We start from the raw sequence: 16,658 nt of genomic DNA, 5'->3' as shown, positions 1-16,658 counted from the left end.
CAATTAATACCTGCTCTATGTTATGTGCCACTGATGGCGGTGATGGGCTCTTGATCCAAGAAACTGGACTCATTTTTACTCTTCACTGGATCGAAGCAGATTGTGTCTTATTTCACTAGTGGCTATATCTACCCCTTTGAGTTTAGTGCTTCCCCGTAAGGTGAGAATAAACCATAATGAAGGATACCAGTGCCACTGTAAGCACAGTGCCAGGATGACACCAGTGCCACTGTAAGGACAGTGTTAGGGTGACACTAATGCCACTGCAAGCACAGTAACAGGATGACACCAGTGTCACTAAGCACAGTGTCAGGATGACACCGGTGCCTCTCTAAGCACAGTAACAGGATGACACCAATGCCACTGCAGCACAGTGTCAGGATGACACCAGTGCCACTGTAAGCACAGTGTAAGGATGGTGCCAGTGCCACTAAGCACAGTGCGAGGATGAGACCAGTGCCACTGAGCACAGTGCCAGGATGACACCAGTGTTACTAATCACAGTACCAGGATGAGACCAGTCTACTAAACACAGTGTCAGGGTGACACCAGTGCCACTGTAAGCACAGTGTCAGGATGGCAACAGTGCCAGGATGAGACCAGTGCCACTAAGCACAGTGCCAGGATGACACAAGTGCCACTAAGCACAGTGACAGGATGAGACCAGTTCACTAAGCACAGTGTCAGGGTGCCACTGGTGCCACTGTAAGCACAGTATCAGGATGACACCAGTGCCACTTTAAGCACAGTGTAAGGATGGTGCCAGTGCCACTAAGCACAGTGCCAGGATGACACCAGTGTTACTAATCACAGTACCAGGATGAGACCAGTCTACTAAACACAGTGTCAGGGTGACACCAGTGCCACTGTAAGCACAGTATCAGGATGACACCAGTGCCACTTTAAGCACAGTGTGAGGATGGCACCAGTGCCACTGCAAGTACAGTGTCAGGATAACACCGGTGCCACTGTAAGCACAGTATCAGGATGACACCAGTGCCACTCTAAGCACAGTGTGAGAATGACACCAGTGCCACTAAAGCAGAATGCCAGGATGACACCATTGCCACTGTAAGCACAGTGCCAGAATGACAATAGTGTCACTAAGCACAGTGCCAGGATGACACTAGTGCCACTGTAAACACAGAGCCAGTATGACACCAGTACCAATGTAATCAAAGTGCCAGGATGACACCAGTGCAACTATAAACGCAATGCTAGGATGACACTAGTGTCACTGTAAGCAGAGTGCCAGGATGACACTAGTGCAGCTATAAACACAATGCCAGATGACACTAGTGCAGCTATAAACACAATGCCAGATGACACTAGTGTCACTGTAAGCACAGTGCCAGGATGCCACTAGTGTCACTGTAAGCACAGTGCCAGAATGACACCAGTGCAACTGTAAGCACAGTGCCAGGATGACACCAGTGCCAGGATAGCACTAGTGCCACTAAGCACAGTGCTAGGATGACCCTAGCGTTACTGTAAGCGCAGTGCAAGGATGACACTAGTATCACTGTAAGCACAGTGCCAGTATGACATTAGTGTCATTAAATACAGTGCCAAGATAACTCTAATGTCACTAAATACAATGCCAGGATGACACTAGTGTCACTAAGCAGAGTGCCAGTATGACACTAGTGCCACCAAGCATCTCCCTCAGGCGCTGACATTTCCACCATCATTGAATTATTTAGTTTCTTGCTCTTCCCCCTCCCCCTTCCCCTCTCCTTCCCCTCCCCTTCCACCTCTCCCTCCAGTCCTCTTCTTCTGCCTCCTATTCCTCTTCGTCTCTTCTTCCCGTGATTTACCTGCTGGTGTATACATATTAACTCAAGCTATGTCTTAATGGGCGGTTGTCAATGAATATAAAATGGGACTGGGACTGGAACCGTGACTGTGGAGTGCAGCAGGTCCAGAGCTGGTCCACTGAGCCACCAAGCTTACAATAGAAAGATTTTACAACCAGCAAGCTGTGACATGTTTGCACCAGCAGCACCAACTGTGACTCTGCCATCCTCTCTTACCACAACCCCAGAAACTGTCATGATAGATGTGTTTTTAGAGCTCTGAGCCACTAGACCAGAAACTCAAGAGAAGTCGTTATGAACGACGACTCTAAGTGAGTAAACACCTGCAGTCAAGTTTCGTGGCTCAGGACCACGATTCGAGTCCCCGTCCATTCTTCAGTTTGTTCATTATATATATATATATATATATATATATATATATATATATATATATATATATATATATATATATATATATATATATATAGATAGATAGATAGATAGATATAGTGGACCCTCGAATTTAGTGCCTTTTCTGTATGCAAAACTAATTTTATCTATAAAATATATTGTTTGTTAATATTTTTGGGTGTCTGGAATGGTTTAATTGGATTTACATTATTTCCTATGGGAAATATTAACAAAACATACATTTTATAGATAATAAAAATAGTTTTGTATACAGAAAAGGCACTACTAAATTCGAGGGTCCACTGTATATATATATATATATATATATATATATATATATATATATATATATATATATATATATATATATATATATATATATATATATATATATATTAGATCCGCCAGGAACTGTGAATCGACCCCTGAAACCACAAATAGGTGAGTACATATACTCTCTCTCTCTCTCTCTCTCTCTCTCTCTCTCTCTCTCACCACCTGAACCACTTAACGAGCAGCTCCCTGGCTACCCTCGTCCCCAGATGCGCCCTGCAAACTGTTCAATTTGTTGCCTACTCCGCCACCTTACCTCCCCCCCCACCCCCTCTTCTCACCTTCCCTGGCTCCTCCGGTTTTTACTACCTACGTTTCCCCTTTCCTTCCAACCCCCCCACCCCCACTCTTCCCTCTTCACACTCTTCTTATCTTCCTTTGCCCTATGGCCTTTCTTTCTCGACCCTCGGCTCGTTCTTCCCACCGACTCCTGTCTCACACAACATAATATCAGGATCTGAGGTGTACATAGCGAGCCTTCGATCCTACTAAAGCACGTATCAAATAGAGGTGTCCAGTAGCTCGGTTGGTAGCGCACTCAGCTCACACACTGAGGTCAAGGGGTTTGATCCCTGGTATGAGTGGTGAACACTGGGGGCGTGTTTCCTTAAGACACCTGCTGCCCCTGTTCACCTAGCAGTAAGTAGGTACCTGGGTGTTAGGCGACTAGTGTACGTTGCATCCTGGGGACAATATTAACCTAATTTACACGAAATGCTCTGCATAAATATGTTACTGATATCAGCTACGAATGTATATAAATTGTATCATGTACTTGTATACTATATATTAAGTCCCAGGTTAAGCAGAGATTTTTCCGGCAACTTAAGTTAATTTTGTCTCCAGGATGCGACCCACACCAGTCGGCTAACACTCAGGTACCTACTTACTGCCAGGCGAACAGGGACAGCAGGTGTCTTAAGGAAACATGCATGCAATTTCACTAAACAATAATGAAAATACCACTACCACTACTTCTTTGTCTTCCTCTCTTGGTCCCGTCCACTGTCTCCCTCGTCTATATATACTGGCTCCCTCACTCTCTTGTGTTTGTATGACCTTGTAAATGATCCAAGTCAGACCGAAACGTCGTCAAAAGCTTCCCTCTTCTATGTGCGGTTTATCAGTGTATTGTTCCAGTCTCGATATTGTGCCTTTTTTACTCTTTATAAAAAATAAGGACACTAAATCCGCCGATATCCCCTGGAGGAAGGCACATGGGAGATGTGAATGATAAACACAATCTGCTTTCGATACGCATTTCTGGGGATTCGAGGCCTCGGGAGACGGCCCCTATTTTTCTCAAGAGGGAAGAGAAGGCTTCTTTACCAGCACAGTCACGGTAGGAGAGTCTCCAGCAGCAGCACAGTCATGGTAGGAGAGTCTCCAGCAGCACGGTCATGGTAGGAGAGTCTCCAGTAGCACAGTCATGGTAGAAGAGTCTCCAGCAGCACAGCCATGGTAGGAGAGTCTCCAGCATCACAGTCATGGTAGAAGAGTCTCCAGTAGCACAGTCATGGTAGGAGAGTCTCCAGCATCACAGTCATGGTAGGAAAGTCTCCAGCAGCACAATCATGGTAGGAGAGTCTCCAGCAGCAGCACAATCATGGTAGGAGAGTCTCCAGCAGCAGCACAATCATGGTAGGAGAGTCTCCAGCATCACCGTCATAGTAGCACAGTCATGGTAGGAGAGTCTCCAGCAGCAGCACAGTCATGGTAGGAAAGTCTCCAGCAGCACAATCATGGTAGGAGAGTCTCCAGCAGCAGCACAGTCATGGTAGGAAAGTCTCCAGCAGCACAATCATGGTAGAAGAGTCTCCAGCAGCACAGTCATGGTAGGAGAGTCTCCAGCAGCACAGTCATGGTAGGAGAGTCTCCAGCAGCACGGTCATGGTAGGAGAGTCTCCAGCATCACAGTCATATTAGAAGAGTCTCCAGTAGCACAGTCATGGTAGGAAAGCCTCCAGTAGCACAGTCATGATAGGAGAGTCTCCAGCAGCAGCACAGTCATGGTAGAAGAGTCTTCAGCAGCACAGTCATGGTAAGAGTGTCTCCAGCAGCATAGTCATGATAGGAGAGTCTCCAGCAGCACAATCATGGTAGGAGTCTCTCCAGCAGCAGCAGCAGTCATAGTAGAAGAGTCTCCAGCAGCACAGTCATGGTAAGAAAGTCTTCAGCAGCACAGTCATGATAGGAGTCTCTCCAGCAGCAGCACAGTCATGGTAGAAGAGTCTCCAGCAGCACAGTCATGGTAAGAGAGTCTTCAGCAGCGCAGTCATGATAGGAGTCTCTCCAGCAGCAACACAGTCATGGTAAGAGAGTCTCCAGCAGCACAGTCATGGTAAGAGAGTCTCCAGCAGCACAGTCATGATAGGAGAGTCTCCAGCAGCAGCACAGTCATGGTAGAAGAGTCTCCAGCAGCACAGTCATGGTAGGAGAGTCTCCAGCAGCAGCACAGTCATGGTAGAAGAGTCTCCAGGAGCACAGTCATGGTAGGAGTCTCCAGCAGCACAGTCATGGTAAGAGTGTCTCCAGCAGCAGCACAGTCATGGTAGAAGAGTCTCGAGCAGCACAGTCATGGTAGGAGTCTCCAGCAGCACAGTCATGGTAAGAGAGTCTCCAGCAGCAGCACAGTCATGGTAGAAGAGTCTCCAGCAGCACAGTCATGGTAGGAGTCTCCAGCAGCAGTCATGGTAAGAGAGTCTCCAGCAGCAGCACAGTCATGGTAGAAGAGTCTCCAGCAGCACAGTCATGGTAGGAGTCTCCAGCAGCACAGTCATGGTAAGAGAGTTTCCAGCAGCAGCACAGTCATGGTAGAAGAGTCTCCAGCAGCACAGTCATGGTAGGAGAGTCTCCAGCAGAGAGTCGAAGAAACCATCTCACCAACACCCAAGACTCCCGGAGCTTCTTCAAGTTACCTTTAACTTCTAAGATTACTTTAAACGTCTTAAAGGTATCTTAAACGAGTAGAAGTTATACCTAGTTTCTGATTGTAGATACCTTCAGTATCTAAAAGTTATAATCTGCTTTGAGTTACTGTGCTTTTAATATTATTGGACAATATTTACCCATGAGCAAAACAATATTTTACTAAAATATTACAATATATATATATATATATATATATATATATATATATATATATATATATATATATATATATATATATATATATATATATATATCAATGTGCCACGCAGAAACTAGTGGGTATGTACAGAGAAAGACTGCAGTCAGCAGGACTCGATACTGCTACTGAGAGTCGGGCAAAATTCCCAGGCAGCGCTCTTATCGAAACTGAAATAGCTTGAATCCATGCTTGATGCTCACTGACGTGCCCGGGCTGGGAGAGAAACATGGCTTGTAAACCAGGCTGCCCAGCTTATGCGGCATTTGTGGTTGAGTGGATAAGAGCGCTGCCTGGGAATCTTGCCCGTCTCTCAGTAGCAATATCGAGTCCTGCTGCCTGCGATCTTTCTCTGTATATATATATATATATATATATATATATATATATATATATATATATATATATATACACCTTCAATTAAGTGACTTTTATAATTTGAAATGATTCATTAAACAAATCTGTAATTTCATAAGTAAAGAAAATCATGACCCCTGCTAGTTAGGTTTACGGCCGGGAAAAAATACTGATCATGACTTAATAAAAGTGCTAGCGTCTATTTACCTCTCTCTAGAAAATAATAAGTAACGAATGGTTCTCTTTATTGATCTATCTAACAGCTTTGGACACCGTGGACAACACTATCATGTCGCTTAACATTGAATATTATGGTATTAGAGGCTATGCTTTCACATATTTAAAGTCGTACCTTATGGGTACCACAGGGCAGCGTCTTAGGTCCTCTGTTATTTATTAGCTGTATCATTGACCTGCCTAATGTCTCCCAGGAAACTGAACCAGTCCTGCATACAGATACAACTTTGTTCGCATCAGATCCTGATCCTGTTGTCCTCAGTAACACGATTGCTACCCCTGTTCACTTAGTAGTAAATAGGTAACTGGGTGTTAGCTGACTGGTGTGGGTCGCATCGTGGCATAATAATGCTCTGCATAACAACAGGCTTTCTATAGAGTATGTCAGTGATGTCAACTATTTAACTTGTATCATGTACTTGTAGATTATTATTATTATTATTATTATTAATTATTATTATTATCATCGGCGAGCTCATGATGTTTACTTGATGACAAATCACAAACTCTTAATGCTAACGAAAACTTGTACACACTGGTTGAGGATAAAAGGAAAAATGCTGAGTGTACTGTAACAAAATAATAAATAATACACCCATAGAAAGAAGAGAAGAAACATTCGTAGGTAAACAATTTATTAACAACCTATAATTCAACACTCGCTTCTAGTACATATATGAAGATATTTTCTATGCTGTGTACCACGACCAACATTTCTTTCTCTGTGCTACTCTGCAAGCTATCTGTGCCTCACTTATGGTACCCGTCCAGTCAGATCTACAACAGTAAAATGCCTAAAATCCATAGAAACTCGGCAGAAATCTCCTGTGGGGTGGTGACTGAAGGTTCAAGACAGCACGCTTCCCTTTTGCTTCCCTTTTATTGAAAAAGCTGAATTTACTCAGCATACGAAACATGCAACACGAACTACAGTGTTAATGAGACATAAAGGTCACTCTGCCTGGAGAGATGAAATACAACATACAGTAGTAGAAACAGGTATTTATTTAATACACCTCGTGTTCCACTAGACCTCTTTAAAAATTCCTAGCATATACAAGGTCCTAAAATTTGCAACTCCCTAAAACAAGATGCAAAAATAAAAAAAAAAATTCCTCTCTGCTGACTACCTCAAAAATATCACTCTAAAGCTCCTCCATAATCTGATGTGAATTTTGCATAGATTAATTCACATCAAACACCACTATATCAGCAGCCTCCTCTTTATGCAGGTCAAATCAACATTCACCCTCACGTACTTGCTGTCGCCAATATATTTCTGTATGTATATATGTCATAACCAAAATTTCATTCCATTTCAGTATCATCTTTTTTTCAAATGTTACATACAAGTGGTGTATAAAATGTGAAACATAGCACTCTGATAATCTAACTTAATTGCACATGACCCAGTAATTATGAGTTAGTTTTAAGGCAACCCAAGATACTCTACATTGAAGATACTCTACATAATCAGGGGTTTCCCATTAAGTTAGTATAAAAATATCACCCCGATCTTATATCTATTGTATACTGTAGCGGGCAATGGGAAGATAGGAGAACCCGCCCCCGCCCCTTCACCCCGAACACCGACCACACGTTCTGCCCCATAAACAAAGCTCAAGGGGGGGGGGAAAAAAACCTCAAAGGGAATAATATTTACCTGGCAAGCTCCACTGTGCTTACATGGCAGACCAACATCCTGCCTCGTCATTTATAAATAATTCCCACACACGTCATGGCCTAACTCAGCTAATGTACCTGTAACCTCTACTTCACTTCAGGATCATCATATCAAAGATAGCATCAAGCTAGGGATAATACAGGTAGCCGGAAGTCAATCAGAATCGTGATCTGATGTCTGATATACAGACGAGTGACACTCTGAATGCTGTCCCAGCAACCTTTATGATTTAGCCGAAGACAAAAATGTTTACAAACTTCATTTTTATGTATTCCCTCCACTGACGAGCAGTTGCTGCCCCCACACACTGCTGGAGTTGTTAGTGAAGCCTGACTGATGTTCGGTGCTACATGTAGATGATGGATACATGGGTTGTCGTGTAGCAAAGAAAGAGGAAAAGTTCACCCGTAAAGATGATGTTTCTCTAATCTCTCTCTCTTCTTTACTTTCTTCCCGCTGGCTGCTGGTTATGCCTTCTTCATCACTGCTCTACCCTCTCTCCACCCTAGTATGTTTACTGATGACCTACACAGTTTACTCCACGTGGTCAGTGTTGACGTCGCCTCCTGCCTGCCTCACACTCACACACACACACACACACACACACACACACACACACACACACACACACACACACACACACACAGGAGGACAGGAGAGATAGGGGGAACATGATAACGATGTATAAAACAGACATGTGTACAGAGACAGAATGTTCCAGAGATGGGACACAGCAACAAAGGGTCACAGTTGGAAGTTGAAGACTCAGATGAATCACAGGGATGTTAGGAAGTATTTCTTCAGTCACAGAGTAGTCAGAAGGTGGAATAGTTTGGAAAGCGATGTAGTGGAGGCAGGATCCATTCATAGCTTTAAGCAGAGGTATGATAAAGCTCATGGTGAAGGGAGAGTGATCCAGTAGAGGCCAGCGAAGAGGCGGGACCAAGAGCTATGACTCGACCCTTGCAACCACAACTAACTGAGTACACACACACACACACAATCTACCCATATCTCCCCATCTCAACGTTAACTACCTTGAACTTCGCGCATGCGCACCACTGCCTTCACCCATCGACAAGAAAAAAGATAAACAAGAACGAAAATAAGGGTCAAGAAACCCACTTGACTGCCACCAGACTGATGCAGGAGGAGAAAGTTGAGAGACGTGAGGAAGTTTACTTTACCACGAAAAACAAATTTCAAATTTTCGTGAAATGCAAGAAGGGTATATGAAATTAGTTGCTGTGACTGGAGAGCAAGTTGTTAGAACTTAAGAAGACATGTGATGCAATGCATATGGAGACAAACTCGGTAGATGAAGATCATGACATAGAAAATACTCTGGCAGTAGTCTGAGTTAGATAAGAACAGTCCTTTCATTACGAGGTGGCCCGAGACAAATGGTCACTAATGGACGCTGTAAAACAGTTTGGTTATCAGTTTTCATTCAAGTAAGGTTTCTTGGGTAAAATTTATCGAAACATGCCACAGTGATGCCACACGAAAGCACGCACATGAGCCGAGCCTAAATTTGTTAATAAACATGTTAGTAATACAATAATAAATAAGATATTTAACAAGTTACGGCACATAGCGCACATAGATTCAGAAATAACAATGTCAGGCAAACTTACGCCTGTCAAACAAAAGCTAAGAGACTGGCCCAGGAGCTGAAGTTGAACCTCAGGAAATTGTTGTAATTGGCGATACTGAAGATGAATTAGATTCTCCACAAAACAAGTGAGTCTTCAAAACTGTGTGAACCTGTCGCAGCGGCACTGATACTGGTCTGCATTAAACTGCAGACCAGCATAACTGCAAGATGAAGATAACAATAGACTAGTTGAACATTTTTCGACTATGGCCTCCAGCACAAGGTATGAGGAACAGTACATCCTTCCTCACAGTCCTGACAGCAGCCGACAATTAGATTTTGCCGACGAAGTGGCTTGTTGTGCACCCCAAAACCATCTCGTGGACGGTAGAGCAAGAGCATATGGATATACAAAGTCCTACGAACTAGGTTCTCAAAGGGTTGAGAGGAGTACATCTCATTCATGATACAGAGCACAAAAAAAAAAAGGTAGCCGGATTGCTTAGTCCACGTACGTAGTCTCCCTGCTGGAGAACTTCGACACAGTGCATCAGATATGAGAGACACGCATGCTGGAATTAGTGTCAAATACACTCTTCTCATTGCCTCTTCCTCTTGCCATTTCCAAGTGAGAATTGTAATCCCATTGAGTGTACATTAATAACATTATATACTGACAAGAATATTAATAAGACACATTATGCAGTTTGTAGTATTTTACTGACAAGACGTTTCGCCAACCAAGGACTCTCAATTCTTCATTAACTGGATAAAGTGCCAGATGGGCGATGCGTCTTCTCAATAAAACGCCATAAATCAGAGCGTATTTTTTCTTATTAACAAATCCCATTAAGTATGACTACACGAAAGTCATTTTACATACTCAAAATAACTATTAAAGGCAAGAATCGTTAAGGTGAGAGAGTCTTACACCTCCCCGAGTCGTCTCACAGGGCTTCGATAAATGTAAGATATCGCACGAAGAAATATTGAGCATACTAAGAAATAATGGCCACCATTAGTTTCCCATGAAAAGAGACGGAAAACAATTCAAATATTGTTTTCAGCAGCAAATCCCAAAAAAAGGGGCATACACAAAGCAATATATGAATATTTTTCAATTTCATCTAAATGCACGGGATTATACATAATCTTGATAAAGTTGGAGCATTAAAGCGCAGATAAAGCAGCAACAACATGGAGTGATGTCGAGACAAATCTGGATAAATGTGTGTGTGTGAAGTTAGGTAAGTTATGATCGATTAGTGAGGGTGAGATGGGGCCAGGCAGGAACGTTTGTTTACATTGTGGCTCACACCTGCGTCCTGGCTCTCACCTACGTGAGATGGAATGTGGCCACTCCCTCCCTCACTCTTCCCTCTTCCTTTCCTTCTCTCTCTCTCTCTCTCTCTCTCTCTCTCTCTCTCTCTCTCTCTCTCTCTCTCTCTCTCCATTTTCTTCCTTCTCTCTGTTTCTCTCTCCCTTCCTGAGCTCAGGCTGATATCTCAACATTTTGTCTCTCCACAAGTGCCTTTGACATCCAATGACTAACTCAGTAAGAGGTCCATCCTGCTTGATGGAATATGAGAGAGGAAACCTAACTAGCTTTTGTTCCCACTGTGTAACTATCATATAAAGTAAGGTAGCAGCACACTGCTGATTTATCCAATTTTGCTATATAAACAAAAAGCCTCATCTTTCTCTGTCTTTTATTTCTCCCCCTTCCCTTGTCTCCCAATCCCATCCTTTCTCTGCTTCTTCCTCTCTTCATCTTCTCTTTAACATTACGACCCTTTAACATGTTAAAGGCTCATAATATTTCCTCTCACCAGCACCACAATGTTGAGTGCACGAGATGACATGGCCCTTGTCTCACACCAGGATGAGAGATATTAAGTTATATATGATAACTTCGCCGCTTCTGCCAGGATGTAGTACGGGATAATCCTGCTGTTAACACTTTCTCTAGTTTTATAGAGGAAGGAGATGCGTGTCTTCACATTACGCTGTGCGCACGCGTGCGTGACCTCTCTCTCGCCATGAGTGTATAAAAATAGAAAGGACAAAAGCAGGAGCAGCAGGAGAAGCAACAGTAGCAGCAGCAGGAGGAGAAGCAGCAGGAGCAACAGCAGGAACAGCAGCAGGAACAGCAGCAGGAAACCAAGCAATGTGACTTATTTCTATTTGTGTTCATTTCAGGTTCTTTCCCCAGATGTCATCCACAGCAATCAATTCCTTAGGCCCCTTTAGAGCGCCAAGTAAGACTGGTAACACAGTGGCTACTTAATTAGGTACACCCTTTTAGTACTAGGTAAGGGCCCGCTTTGCTTCCAGAACAGCCTTAAATCTTCGTTGAATGGATTCAACAAGGTGCTGAAAACATCCCTCAGAGACCCTGGGCCATGTTGACATAATGGCATCACGCAGTTGCTGCAGATATGTCGGCTGCGAATCTCCCTTTCCATTATCTCCCGAAGATGCTCGATTGGATTGAGATTAGGTGACCATGGAAGCCACTGTAATACACTAAACTCATTGTCATATTCAAGGAACCAGTTTGGGATGACATGTGCTTTGTGACATGGCACGTTAACCTGCTGGAAGTAGCCACTTGATAAGAGTAGACTGTGGCCATAACGGGATGTACATGGTCAGCAACAATACTCAGGTAGGCTGTGGCATTTAAACGGTGTTCAACCTGGTATTATGGGAACTAACGTGTGCCAGGTAAACATTCCCCACACCATTACAACATCACCATCCTGAACTATTAACACAAGGCAGAATGGATCCATGGATTCATGTTGTTTACACCTAATTCTAACCCTACCATCTGCATGTCGCAGTTGAAATCGCGATTTGTTAGACCTGGCGACATTTTTTCAGTCTTCAACTGCTCAGTTTGGTGAGTCTGTGATCACTGTAGCCTCAACTTCTTGTTCCTAGCTGACAGGAGGGGAATCCGGTGTGATCTGCGGTAACCCATCCACTTCAAAGTTCGACGTGTTGGGCATTCAGAGATACACTTCTACGAACGACATATCAGACGAGGTATGAGTCAGCTGCACCAACACAGACGTGGGTATAAGTGTAGTGGGCGAGGCATCAGTCAGCTGCACCAACACAGACGTGGGTATAAGTGTAATGGACGAAGTATCAGTCAGCTGTATCAACACAGACGTGGGTATAAGTGTAGTGGACGAGGTATCAGTCAGCTGTATCAACACAGACGTGGGTATAGGAGACGCTGGTAGCCATTATGTCAACAAACACGTCGAGGAGTGGGGCGCAGTAGGCAAGCTGGCGCTCTAGTGAGCATGTCTCCTCGGATGGGTTAATACTTGCTCCCCTCACATGGGACAATAGATACTTCCACATATGGGGCAATAGGACTTCTCCAGTCCCTCTCAGTCTGTGTCACATAAGCAAAGAGGGTCATGTAACAGTACACGTGAAGTAAAGTGGAAGAGGAAGACGGAGAAGGAGAGGAAGATGGGGGAGAGAAAGGAAGATGAGGAGGGAGAAGAAGATGGGGAGGGAGAAAATGAGGAGGGAGAAAATGGGGAGGGAGAGGAAGATATGAGAAGGCTTCAGGGAGAGTGCTGTCACCTCCTGGTGCTGATTGTATACACTTCAAGGAAGGCTGTTTAAAGTCTGTCTCTGGGACCACCACCACCACACACTTGCCTCTCTTCACACAACCTCAATGGTCCCCTTGCTTGCTGCCTTCTCCTCCTCCTTCCTACCTTCCTGCCTGCGTGCCTGCCTTCCTGCCTGCCTGCCTGCCTGCCTGCCTGCCTGCCTTTCTACATCCATCCTGCTCCATTCTCAACTCTCTCTCTCTCTCTCTCTCTCTCTCTCTCTCTCTCTCCTTCATTTCTTGCCCTTTCTTTCCTCACCTTCCTCAATTTTCTCCCATCCTGTCTTCTTTCCCTCCCCCTCATCTCACGTTTCTTTCATCTCTCTTCAACACCATGTTCCCGCTCCTCTGCTTCTCTCATTCTCTTATTAATTCTTCCTTATGCTACTGTGTAGTTCCTGAGTACCTCCGTGCATTAATGAGTGTTCAGCTGACCAGTGTACAGTGAGAGAATCATAGCAGAAAACGCCAAATATATCTATAAACTCAAGGAAAGTCAGGTTGTAGGTGGCGTTACTCCCCTCAGTGTTTTAAAAATGGCTGAGTCAGCAGAACAGGTCAGGCAGTCAACAACACCACACAACCCCCGATAAATGGAATTGAGGGGGATTTGGAAGGACAAAACCATGGATTAAACCTTTCTGATCTACCAGAATGGAAAGGAGTTAGAAGTTAATTGGGAAAGCCAGACTGTGAAGTGAGATGGGAAGGGGAGTGTGTAATAAGATAAGATAAGATAAGATTTCGTTCGGATTTTTAACCCCGGAGGGTTAGCCACCCAGGATAACCCAAGAAAGTCAGTGCGTCATCGAGGACTGTCTAACTTATTTCCATTGGGGTCCTTAATCTTGTCCCCCAGGATGCGACCCACACCAGTCGACTAACACCCAGGTACCTATTTGCTGCTAGGTGAACAGGACAACAGGTGTAAGGAAACGTGTCGAAATGTTTCCACCCGCCGGGAATCGAACCCGGGCCCTCCGTGTGTGAAGCGGGAGCTTTAGCCACCAGGCCACCGGGCCACCAAAGGAGTTTACTGTAAGGGTTTTGTGAAGTTAAGGGAAAAGTGAGCAGTGAAGAGGGTTTTTGAAAAGGAAATTTTACTAGTAATTCAGTGGTGATTGCTAAAGCAGATACTAAGTGTACTATTGTATATGAGTAAAAGAGCGAAGAGTGAAAATGGCAGGCATTAGGGGGGTACAGGCTGCCATAATTATATTTATATTTCTTCTTCAATTCCATGAAGAAAGAAATCAGTCATGGGGGCTGGAGAAGGTGAATGGAGTAACAGCGCCCTGGACAGTAAAAGCCCAACAGTTGCCATCCTACCAGAAAAGTAAATGTCACTATCGCCGCAAGGTATGGCAACACCGCATACCCAAACAAAAACAGCGGCACACAGCTCTTATTGTAGCGCTCTTAAGTGGTGATATCCAAATTAATCCAGGACCTCAAACTATTGTGCAGAGGCAAAACAGACAGATAAATGACGGTGATAATGACGGTCTAGTAGCTAGGAATGATAACCTTAACTCCATATGTAATGCATACATAGGTCAATGTGAGACAATACAGCCATTATTATCTCAAACACTACCAAACAGGTGCATACACGGTACTAAAGTACGCATGAAAAACAGAAAAGGCACCTTATGTAAAATGTGTAAGGGGTGGGTGCATGATGGATGTATGTACAATTATAGCAACGGTGCCAGAATTCATTTTGTGTGTAACAAATGCACTTTGGCAGTGTTACCCTTTAGCAGTGATGACATTGATTTACCTAATTTTAATACAAATGACCCATTGCCATATATTGATGATTATGATTGTTTTATGAAAACAGGCCTTCACTTTATTCATGTCAATGCAAGATCACTTCTTCCTAAATTGGCAGAGATTAGGATTCTAGCTAACAAAATTAGGGCGGCAGTTATAACCATCTCTGAATCTTGGTTGGATGATACGGTGACTGACGACGAGGTCAAAATAGATGGTTACAATATAAAACGCTTAGATAGGAACAGAAAGGGTGGTGGAGTATGTGCCTACATTAGAAATGACTTAGCTTACAACCCAAGACCTGATTTAAATAACAATAAACTGGAGATTCTATGGTTTGAAGTGCTGCTTCCTAAGACCAAACCCATCTTAGTAGGAACTAGTTACCGCCCTCCTACCCAGGACCAGTCTTAGAAGACTTTTCCAGAGTCTTGTCCGGAGTTGAAAACAATTGCGAGACAATAATACTGGGCGACTTCAATATCTGTTTTCAGCAGCAAAATAACGGGCTATGCAAAAGGTATAAGCAAATTCTAGGATTAAATAGTTACACTCAACTAATTAATACTCCAACCCGGATCACACAGTTCTCAGCCACCCTAATTGACCACATACTTTGTAACCGCGCTGAGAACATTAGTCAGTCAGGCGTCATTACCACAGGTCTTAGTGATCATTTCATCATTTACTGCACCAGGAAAATCACTAGGGATAGGATAGACCTACACAGGACAATAAAAATGAGGTCAACTAGAAACTACAGTAAAGAAACACTGGTAAATAGGCTACACAATTGTGACTGGACAGAGATAACAAGTTGCACGGACGTAAACGATGCCTGGGAAAAATTCAAAACAATGTTCACTACCATCCTTGATAATATTGCACCAGTTAAAGAGGTTAGGATTAAACGAAGAACTGAACCCTGGATGAATACTGAGATATTAGATAATATGAAATTCAGAGACCAGCTGCTAAAAAGATTTAAAGCAAACAGACAGGATATTGCAGCACTAAATGAATTCCAAAGGGTGAGGAACAGAGTACAGAGACTTATAAAAGGAGCAAAGGCAAAGCACTACTGCTCAAAAATTGAAGAGTATAAGCATAACCCCAGAAAGCTCTGGCAACAACTAAAACAGTTGGGGTATAGCCATAAGCCAGTAGATAGGTCTAACATAGTACTCACTATCGATAATGAGGTATGCCACGAAACATCTAAGGTGGCAAATTGCTTTAATTCATACTACACATCTGTTGCATCAACACTAGTAAGTAAACTACCAGCTGCATCAAATACCTTTAACACAGACTCTGATAAGTTTCAAACATACTATACCAATAAAGGGGTAACCCCAAACAGTTGTCAACTAGTAAGTGTATCTCATGACTTTATTCAAAAAGAACTAAGCAGGTTAAACCCAACTAAGAGCACAGGCCCTGATAACATCCCGTCTAAGTTCCTAAAAGATGGTGCTTCTGAACTGTCAATCCCTATTGCTCACATAATAAATCTATCAATCACCACTAATACCGTACCGGAGGGGTTCAAGGAGGCCAGAGTTACTCCTATCTTCAAGAAAAATAGTAGGTCTGATGTAAGCAACTATAGGCCTGTTAGTATACTCAGTATAATATCTAAAATTCTAGAGAGGGCGGTGTATTCTCAAGTAGTTAAGTACCTTAATGACAAC

General features: G+C 43.4%; 1 protein-coding gene across 18 annotated transcripts in view; it reads right to left on the bottom strand.

Moving 5' to 3' along the window:
- bru3 (bruno 3) overlaps positions 1 to 16,658 on the bottom strand; it is a 1,045,770-nt gene that overhangs the window by 94,026 nt on the left and 935,086 nt on the right. The window lies entirely within an intron of this gene.

Source organism: Cherax quadricarinatus, chromosome 46 (assembly GCF_038502225.1).
Source record: "Cherax quadricarinatus isolate ZL_2023a chromosome 46, ASM3850222v1, whole genome shotgun sequence".
In the NCBI taxonomy this organism is placed as follows: domain Eukaryota; kingdom Metazoa; phylum Arthropoda; class Malacostraca; order Decapoda; family Parastacidae; genus Cherax; species Cherax quadricarinatus.
Note: the sequence above shows the minus strand (reverse complement) of the source record. Positions and strands in the feature narration are given on the sequence as shown.